Source organism: Thermobia domestica, chromosome 2 (assembly GCF_964235325.1).
Source record: "Thermobia domestica chromosome 2, izTheDome1.hap1.1, whole genome shotgun sequence".
Lineage (NCBI taxonomy): Eukaryota > Metazoa > Arthropoda > Insecta > Zygentoma > Lepismatidae > Thermobia > Thermobia domestica.
The window spans coordinates 79,508,762-79,518,564 of NC_137455.1; the positions used below are offsets into that span (position 1 = coordinate 79,508,762).

A 9,803-nucleotide genomic window follows, 5' to 3' on the forward strand; every position below is an offset into this window, starting at 1 on the left:
AATTTCTTTTCTTCTTTTCCCTCTTCCGCACAAGTCTACAGAAGCTCTGATTTGATGGAACTGCATGTCTTACTTTCGATGACATTAGTCCAGTTACCATCGGTGGTCCACTGGTATACCAATTGCCTGGTATTGACCATCTATTCAGCATTAAATGCCTGTGTCTTTTCACTCGTAATCTTTGACCATGAAGCTTGGAGAATGCATACTGATTCCTAACTTTCCACCTTTTCTTTCGTTTTTCTGAACTCATCACTCTATTCCTTTGACTTCTCCGCTTCACACAAAATTCTGTCATGTGAGATCGAAATCTCTTCCCAGGGCATGCTACGCCACTGAATCGCTTTTGTTTTCTTTTTACTAATGGATTACACCCTTCATAACCTACGTGTTCCTGCCGAGTATCAAGTTCCACATGTGATATACCTATATGACTCACATCGTGTTCGTTGTTTGTCATCATTTGATGTCCCGTCTCATGATTTGTTGAACACCCTGTCTTATCAAAACACCTTACATCACTCTTTTCTATCAACCCTACAGTTTTCTTTATGTTCACACGGGATTTTATTGGTAGGTGGTATCCGCCACTGAAACCACAATATTGCTTCCCTTGGGACATATCAGAGTTTACCTTTTTCGTCTGTTTCACCGAATTGAGGGATCTGAAATGCGGAACTCGTCTCTCACCCTTTCCTCTCTCTCGTAGTAAATCGTTATCTGATGTGTTGCTAATCTGTTTCATTTGTACCGTAAATACCGAATTAAGAGGTACAGAAGAGATGGAACCATCATTTCCCATTTGCGATTCACCATTTGATCCTGTCATTTCAATTTCCTTTTCCAGCCTATTATCCTGCATACACTCTATGTAACAAAATCTGTCCACCTGACTACACGATAGCGAACCTGAATCAACCTCAAATACTGATCTACTACTTAGAATCCGACCTTTAGAACTTACTGATGAACGAAAATACTCCTCACTGTTATCTCTCGTGTCAGTTCCCTTTGACATCATCATTGATATGCAAACTGAAATAGAAATCGTCCCAGGATATTCCGCATCGAAACAAGTCGAAACACAATTCCATTTATCGATCTCCATTCCAGTTTTCATATCCCCAACATTTGCAGGAGTTCGAAAACATTCCTTCACGCTCGAAATTCTTTCAATGTTCGCGCACTCTATATTGGATCGCTCACTGAGTTGATCCACCTCACTTTGTGATAGATTGTCTACAGGTTGATTCACGAATGCAAACTGTGACCTTTCATGATTGTAATTATTGCAGTTTGAATTCGTGTGCTGGCCAAAAATCCGATTGTTGAAATTAAATACACCTAGTCTATCGTTAGTTCCTTTGTAACATACCTCCGTATTATCCTGAAGGACATTTACGCAAACTTGAGACTCGCATGTATCGTCATTTACAATACTATGATTTACATTAGAAACACTAGACATTATAGACATGTTTCCAAATACATCTTGGTTTTTGTCTTTGTCTGGTGGTTCACAAACCACACCTCTGGTATTTAATAAACATTCAACAAGTTTCGCGAAATTTCCATCCTTATCATACTCGCTTACACATCTATCACGCTCATTCTGATTGATGTCCACTGAAAGACACACAGCATTGTCTTTGCACAAGAACCTACATTCCTCACTTCTATTATCATAAACAATTCCAGTTATTGTAACTATATTTACATCTCTTGAACCTTCATTACTGTTAACAACTAAAACATGATCTGGCACTATAGATTGCAGTGCAATATTCTTTTGAATGTTTACTACTACACCATCACCTTTGATAACTCTACGTATGCGCACCATTTTCTTAATCTTCTGCTACACTTTTAGTTCCCAGACTACCATCTCAAATATACTCCACATACAATTACGAATACCCTCGGGATTTTGGCAATTTGTATCACAACTTCCTAATAGGCTGCTTGCTATGAGAACGGTTACGTGCTCATGGAAACCATATCCTAAGGCTGAGTCGCCAATTTTACTTTAAAAAAAAAATTATATATTTAAAAAAAAAACTATGATTTACATTGTATGTTTTTATTAATAGCTTTTTAGATCGACACTCGTTTGTAAACGAGTGAATTACTAACTACTCTCTATGGGCTGTCTATGCTCTGACTTTTGTTACTACTACTACTTGTTTACTGTATTGCGCAACTTGATGATAATAAGGATGATGATGTCACCTTTCCACATTACCATGGACGAGCAGTTACCCGAAGGGGTCAGTCCTCTGTACTAGGTTAGGCCTACACCCGTTCAGAGAACAAGCTCTTCTTGTATATGCTACTTCAGTGCAATATGGAATGGAAGACTCAAATACAAGCCTGGATTCGAACTCGGGCCTTGACTCAATCTTGGTTGTTGACCCTCACGGCTCGTATACATACCTCCGACCTTTGACTTTGATTTGAGAACCCAATCAATTGCCAGGCATGGATACAAAACGCGAGTACTTCAACTTTCCAGATTAAGCAAGCGCTCACAGGAAAAAAAAAAAAGTAAGCTCGAAAAATAAAATTAATTATTCAATAAAAATATTGATTTTTGAAGCCGAATGTTGTCTAACATGAAGAAGATTCCAAAAACTGTTTTTCCAAGCACGGTTTCATTCTCATACAACGCAAATATGAGGCTTGTTTACATTCGAAATAACCCTTGCACTAGCTTCCGCTTCCTAACGAGAATATATTGAAACAACAGCAAATCTCTACTTAGCAATACGAATACAGTTCTGCTTGTGAAATGAAAAGTTTCTTCCACTGAATTATTTATTATAAACTCCAAATAATAATAATATGTACAGTAAAGCTACATTATTCAACTACCAAAACAGGTTTATCCAAATAGTTTCATGTACTTCAAATAAAACAGGATTTAATTTTGAATGTCCTCTTTTCGAAATAATTCTGAAATTGTTTACATAGTTTCTTGCCAATAATGTAGAAGGAATTCAAAGCTTATTAAGAATTTAAAATATTAAGTACCTCTGCTCTGCATTGTACAATCTGCGGATCGCATACTACGCTCTCAAAACAGCTCTATACAGTACGGGTTACTTGGCTTATAGAGAATCAGGGTAAATGTCAGGGCTACTTTCGGCCCCTTTCCACATTCTTACGTTTCATTCAACATTATCAAGGGACACAATATTTATTTTATTATATACCTAATCTAACCTACTACTACAAGACCTATTCTAAGTACACATATAAAAATACACATATAAATACTCACACACGAAAATATTACAGGCACTGACCTTCAATGTAAATATTATCCACAAAATTTTAATCTAGATTCCCTGTTCTCAAGCGCTTCTCCCAAAATACATCCTATGACGATATATATGAGCCTCGAGCAAAACAACACGATCAGATAGCACATAAACATGCAACGCAACTGTTTACATTTTTCATATCTGGCAGAGAGAAAATATTTATTCTACTTAATAATTTACTTAGCCTTCTTTCAATAGGAACTAATATGAAGTATTGAGTTCCTCTAACAAATTTTTAGATCAACATTCCGAATAATCCATCACTGTAAACAGTTTTCTTTTAATTCAGGAAAAATGTCATCATAAACAAATGAATACTATATAGCGAAAGCTCATACTGAAGACGGAAGCAGACAAATGACGATCGAACCTCGTTAATTTCTAGCACCCAATTGCATTGTTGTACAAGATTCTGATTTCTTTCTTTACTTTATATTGAAATATCGAACCATCATACCACAAAAATAATGTCAATAGTAATTTTAAGAGCCAATTATTTAAGATATTAATTTGGAAGGTTGTTATTTCTGAAATAAGACTATCTATATCAATGTAGCCAAACTATGATCACATTTTGAAGTTATGATACAAATTCCCCCCTAACCCCAAAAGGTATACTTTCGAACTACATGTGGAATATATTATCGAAGGTATCCGAGGGAACTTTAGCTTACTACACCATCATTGCCATTATGATTCTTGCACATACGAAATTTTAGCCAAAGAGTTAGTCAAGGTTATCACTTTTGAAGATTCCGTAAAAAAAAAAAAAATAAATAAATAAAATAAAAATAAAATCCACATAAACAATCCACTAATTCTTGTAGATTCCACTGACGAGTTTCCGTAGTTCACGAGACACGCATTAATCTGAATGAGACTTACTTGCTGTCCTAGTTGGAATAACTAGGATACTGACACCTCATCACTCCAAGAAAACAGTAATCCAGCCTCCTGGTTACTTCGTTATTACAAGGTAAATCACAAGTCCAACTGAACTGTCCCAAAGCCATGTTTTATCTGGATGTAATCTGCCATACTTTACCTCTCCAAAAGAAACTCCAAGGTTATCATGAACAATAGCGATTGTTCCAACTGTCCACATTAACATGGATCCGCCAAGCCGTGAACCTCGAACACCACGTTCAAACAGATGACAGAACTGTTTTACACAACCCTCACTGACAAATCAGTTTACATTCAAATGTAGACATTCCCCTAACATCTTGAAAGCATAATTTTAGTTATTTTGAGGGTTGAATCACGGATTTAATCGTTTTCTTGAAAGTTTTCCAGGAACCATTCAATACGGGTCCCTCCTATGATACAGCATCCCGCCATACCAGCGTCTAGAAGCGTCTTACAACAGAACCATGGGTAATTAAAAGCGAATCATAGAATTGTTTTCATGATGACGTAACTGAAAACCAATTAAATCTAAACACCTTTCTTTTATCCCTCTAGAGCCTAATTGCTTATTGGATACCTGGATTAGAAAAGAAATATGTTTTCGAAGAACGTAAAATATTAAATATGGCCGAACAAGAAATTTTGAAGATTAAAATAAATTCGGTTATTACCTAGTTCAATCCATTTCCTACTTCCCTCTTAGTAACTTCGAAAATCCTAAGCAAATAAAATAATAATAATAAAAGTACCATCCTTGAAACGAATTTCCTTACTACAAACTGTATGAAATAATAAACTATTACAACAAATCCTACACTACCTTTCCTCTACAAACAAAATATTGAAATGACAAATAATAATTAAAAAATGCTAATATGAAGAAATAAAATCAACTGCGTAATCAATATCTATTACATGAGCATATTCTCATGCGCCATGCTTGACATTACTCACTTCTTTTTCTCAGCAGTTGGATTTTTTTTTTTTTTTTTTGGAAATATTCCAAATGCTCCATGTATATTCCAGATTGGAACATCCAACTGGGATGTTACAAGGATGTTGTTCCCGGACAATGACGCCATCTTCCAGGATGATAATTCACCCATTCACACAGCTGGCGTTATTGCAGCGTGGTTTGAGGACATCGGGATGAAGTTCAACACCTCCCCTGGCCCGCCCAATCCCCAGATCTCAACATAATTGAACATCTGTGATCCGTCTTGGAAACACGACTCCGGCGACGATTTTCACCTCCATCCTCTCTCATAGAACCGGCCGATGCCCTGCACGAGGAATGGTGTAAAATTCCACTTGCTACCATTCACGACCTCTATGCCTTCATCCCACGTAGCATCAAGGCTGTTCTGAAGGCGAAAGGTGGACCGACACCATATTAATCTGGTAAGTTGCAATTTCGTACAGGTGTTTCCATTTTTCTGATCACCGTCTGTATATATATATGCACTACAGGATGGACTATTCACCTTGATTTGCCCATGTAACTTTTAAAGTAATAGACAGAAAACGCTGAAAATTCTGTATCCTACAAATATCGGAAGAGGGACATTGCTTGGCATCGGAAGGTTAACAGTGGGTACAGAAGATATCAGAAGGTTACACATTTTAAATCTATGCTAAATGAAAACTTCAAGTGTTATATTTATTATTCCGTATTGCAAACTAAGGACGCTACAATAATACAAACATCAAAATGTTGGTGGCCTCTACAGCAGTAATAACCCAAGTGAGACAGAAGGGGCAACGTACACTCAAAGTACTACTTAACTGTCTAATACCATGATCATGATGACACATTTCGAATAAATAGGAACAAAGTTACAACTGAATGAAAATTTTAACATTTTCAAAAGCCTTTATATCGAAAAACTGCTTAGATAAATACCTCACCCAATTGTATCGATGGTGTTCAATATTTGTTTAGATCAAACGCCGTCCGGAGTAGAAATGTGAAAAACACAAAATTTATAGTGAATCACTTATTTTTCAGGAAATTCATACTAACCACACAAGTTTAATGTGTTATATTGACATGTGCCGTGCTGGTGCATGTCAATATAAAAGCTGTGCCGTGTTGGTACTATTTTAAGTGGAGACATGCCGACGTCAAACATTAAATTATAATGAGCCACAGTTAGCTGAAAGACGGTAGTTCCATGCCATTCAACATGACATTTCTATTTTCAGTTTTATAACTACGTATGTTGGTGAGGAACAGGAGTTATTACGTTTTATAAAGATGCAGGATTTGTTGAAATTGAGCAGAAATTGTGATAAGTAGGACGACCACCATAAAATAAAGAAATGGAGACAGTTACACATTTAGATCTGAATATCGTAGTGATGGTGTGAAAATAAAAGGTGAGGACATGGAAGTTTATTTATCAGAGTACTAATTCAAGTCCTTTACCACAATGTAACGGTAAGTAACTACAGCAAATGTGCTAAGATACCAACTAACTCAAACGTAACCAACCGTTTTTATCGACATCCCATTTGCTCTAATGCCCACTATCGCTGACGCGCCTGCTCCCTACGGACGCATCCCTCTCTACTGCTAGGACCCCCAGCTGCTCTCCTGCCCTGACTCGGTTAGACAACATTCATACTTTTTAAAGGCCACCTAATACAGGTTGGATTGTGCTTTTTACCCGTGCGCCCCACAAGGTAAATATAACGTAATGTAACTAAACCTAACCAAAATTACGCTATAGTTATCAAAGAAGTATGAATTAAGAAAAAAATCTGCCCCCCTCCCCCCCCGTAATTAGAATTTATCCATCGATAGTACGAGCAGAAATTAATAGCTTCCTAAAGTACTGGGTGGAAGCTATTGACATTCAATGTGACTTAAAAAATACTTAAGGAAATGTACAGCGAGCAAAGTGTACACAGAATAAGGGCGATGAGGGAAACGCTATTTGAAAATATGACTTCTAGCATCTTCGGAGGATGTTACCTACATACGTGCTCACATTGTAACCGCTTCCCTTACGGCGGATTACTTTCTTGTTATCCATACATTAATTATGTTACCTCATTACTTTAGTTAGATGTGTCATCCGCATAAACAACTTCTCTACATATCGCCCCTTTTTGCGAATTACTAAATTTTACCAATGGTGATCCCATATTCTTAACCCGCACCATCATTCTAGGAAAAACATTATATTTCTACCTGTTGCTGACTTTCAGACTGCAAGGATAGAAAACTGTAAGACTCCCACTTTCTTAAACTGCATTTCATCGAGATTAATATACATTTCATATTGCTTTATTTATTTTTTTGATTCTTTGTATACGTTGTCATTACTACAAATACGTAATAAGGAGTTTTAGTACATCAAACTTGGTATACTACTTTCATTGAGCCTGTCGTGGTTCAAAATTATTTTCTCATATTTGCAACTACTGCACGAACATGCACTCAATTTACCTAATTATGCCTATAATAAACTGGACTTGGGTCAGTAGTAATTATTTCCGATTTCACAGCAATCTAATTTCATTTCCTTGAGCACGCCCATTTTAGTTTACATCCACCACCTACACAATCTTGTGGTCATTTGCACTATCTACCGCGCCCAGCTGAACCTACTTAAGCCAGATTATTCTACAGTGGCATTAAGCTTTAATACACCGCTGTATACTAATGGTAAGCCCTCCTACAAATCAATTTATCTCTGATTTTATCAATAACTGACGCCACAAGTTATCTCTGTTGTAATACTTGTTATCACTGTTATTACTTCATATACAAACCAAAATGAAACGATAATTCCATTTACTGTAATTTGCTGCGAGTTCTCTTCTAGTACGTAAGGATACTGTATAGATTGTATGGCTGATTTCCTCATTCTCATCAAAATATAATCATCAATTCAAAACAGATTAATTTCATAAACCTCAGCATATGATTTCATCAACAAAAATACACCGTTATTCATTAGCTCATGTCCTAAAACCCCGATAATTTTTTATATATACTCTGAGTTTTCGATCGACGTCACAAAACTGTGTAACACCAAAACGACGTAAATGCATGTAGATATTTTAGAAAATGTTCTAAATTACTTACTTATTTCATATATCGGATCCCCTGCACATCGCAGACCGAACAAATCTTCACCCAACACTGTAAAACCATTAACCTCCAAAATGGGTAGGGCACTTAATAATAGGACGCACTGACGCAAGTGAAAGTAGTCCAAGCTCAATTCAACTACCTATTAGTTTAAAAATCCAAACCATGATGCACTCTTTTATCAGAATAATTTGGTGTGTAAGCTTTATACTGATATTGAAGTGTGAATTCTAAAATATTTTTGTTGATATATATTTTTATCGCCCAAATCCGGACTATTTGAATGCAACATATACAATGACCAACGTTGCATGATTTACGAAATGACTCATAGATGGCACTGTATTTGTCAAGCTGCTACATCTGCTGCTAGAATTCTAGGAGCGTGCGGGATACCAATTCTCAATATCTCAGTCCATTGACTTTCTCACTTGAAGTGCTAATATAGTTGTAAACACACGAACAATAAACGAGGTGCATTGGCCCATCAGTAAACATTTCTCGTTAGGTTTTTATCACAAGAACTATTATGTTTGTAGGAGTGTCTTGTTTCTTTCCAACGATCATCATCTTTCGTAAACCTGTTTTCATACGATTAATTACTAATTATAAAAGTGTAGGTTAAAGGCACTATACCGGTATTTTCTAGCTTATATCTCTGTGCCGGGGATAATTTCTCGAATTACTTTATTTTTAAAATGTTATTGAGCAATACTTTAAATTACGTTGTTATAAGCAGGAAGTAGCCTATGTACGTATATATTAAAGTAGCAAACTAGTTTTTTTTTTCTTAGAACTATTGAAATAGTTCTTTAAGTTATAAAAGCAGACATTCGAGGGATGAAAAAAAGGACGTGACACAATTCAAACCATACTATGACATCATCTTCATGAATAACTCGCCATTATACCTCATTGAGCTTGTATTGTGTTTAGAATTACGTGACGCGATTACGCAAACACCAAAAAGAGCCTTCTTCCGTTCTCCAAGGAACAAACGATATTATGTCTATGTCAGAACTTTGTTAGACCTGAAAGGAATGTGTGACCTCCTCACAAACAGTTACATGCCACTCATCAGTCCTGTCTCCGCTTTATTTAAAAAAAAGAAAAAAAAAGAAAGAAAGAAAAAAAGAAAAAGAAAGAAAAACGAAAAATTACAGAATTAAAGAATAATATTTCAGTTTGTTTCTATATGTAACTTGAAAATAAGCACAAGAAATTACTGAGACAACTAGACTTTTTTTTTTTTTTTTTTGCCTACTGCTTATCATTCTTTCTCAATTCATCCAAAACGTCATAATCTATGTGAATAGGCTACGTTTTCATCGACAGTTGAGAACGTATCGACAACACGGAATATTTAATTACGTAATATCTTTTTAGTACTATGTAGTATGTTTCCTCGTAGTAAGTAATTACACAGGAAATACTTGCATTGATATACCTGCAGACTGTAGAATTTTTGA

General features: G+C 36.0%; 1 protein-coding gene across 6 annotated transcripts in view; it reads right to left on the reverse strand.

Moving 5' to 3' along the window:
* The window catches only part of cora (erythrocyte membrane protein band 4.1 like coracle), a 106,100-nt gene extending 97,448 nt beyond the window's left edge, over positions 1–8,652 (reverse strand). For 4 of the 6 annotated variants that reach the window (XM_081742724.1, XM_081742732.1, XM_081742716.1 and 1 more), the window contains exon 1: positions 8,329–8,652. The gene's annotated coding sequence lies outside the window, so the exon portion shown is untranslated. The remainder of the gene's footprint in view (positions 1–8,328) is intronic. The other 2 variants (XM_081742747.1, XM_081742737.1) reach the window with 1 other exon arrangement.
* Between the last annotated feature and the right edge of the window lie 1,151 nt (positions 8,653–9,803).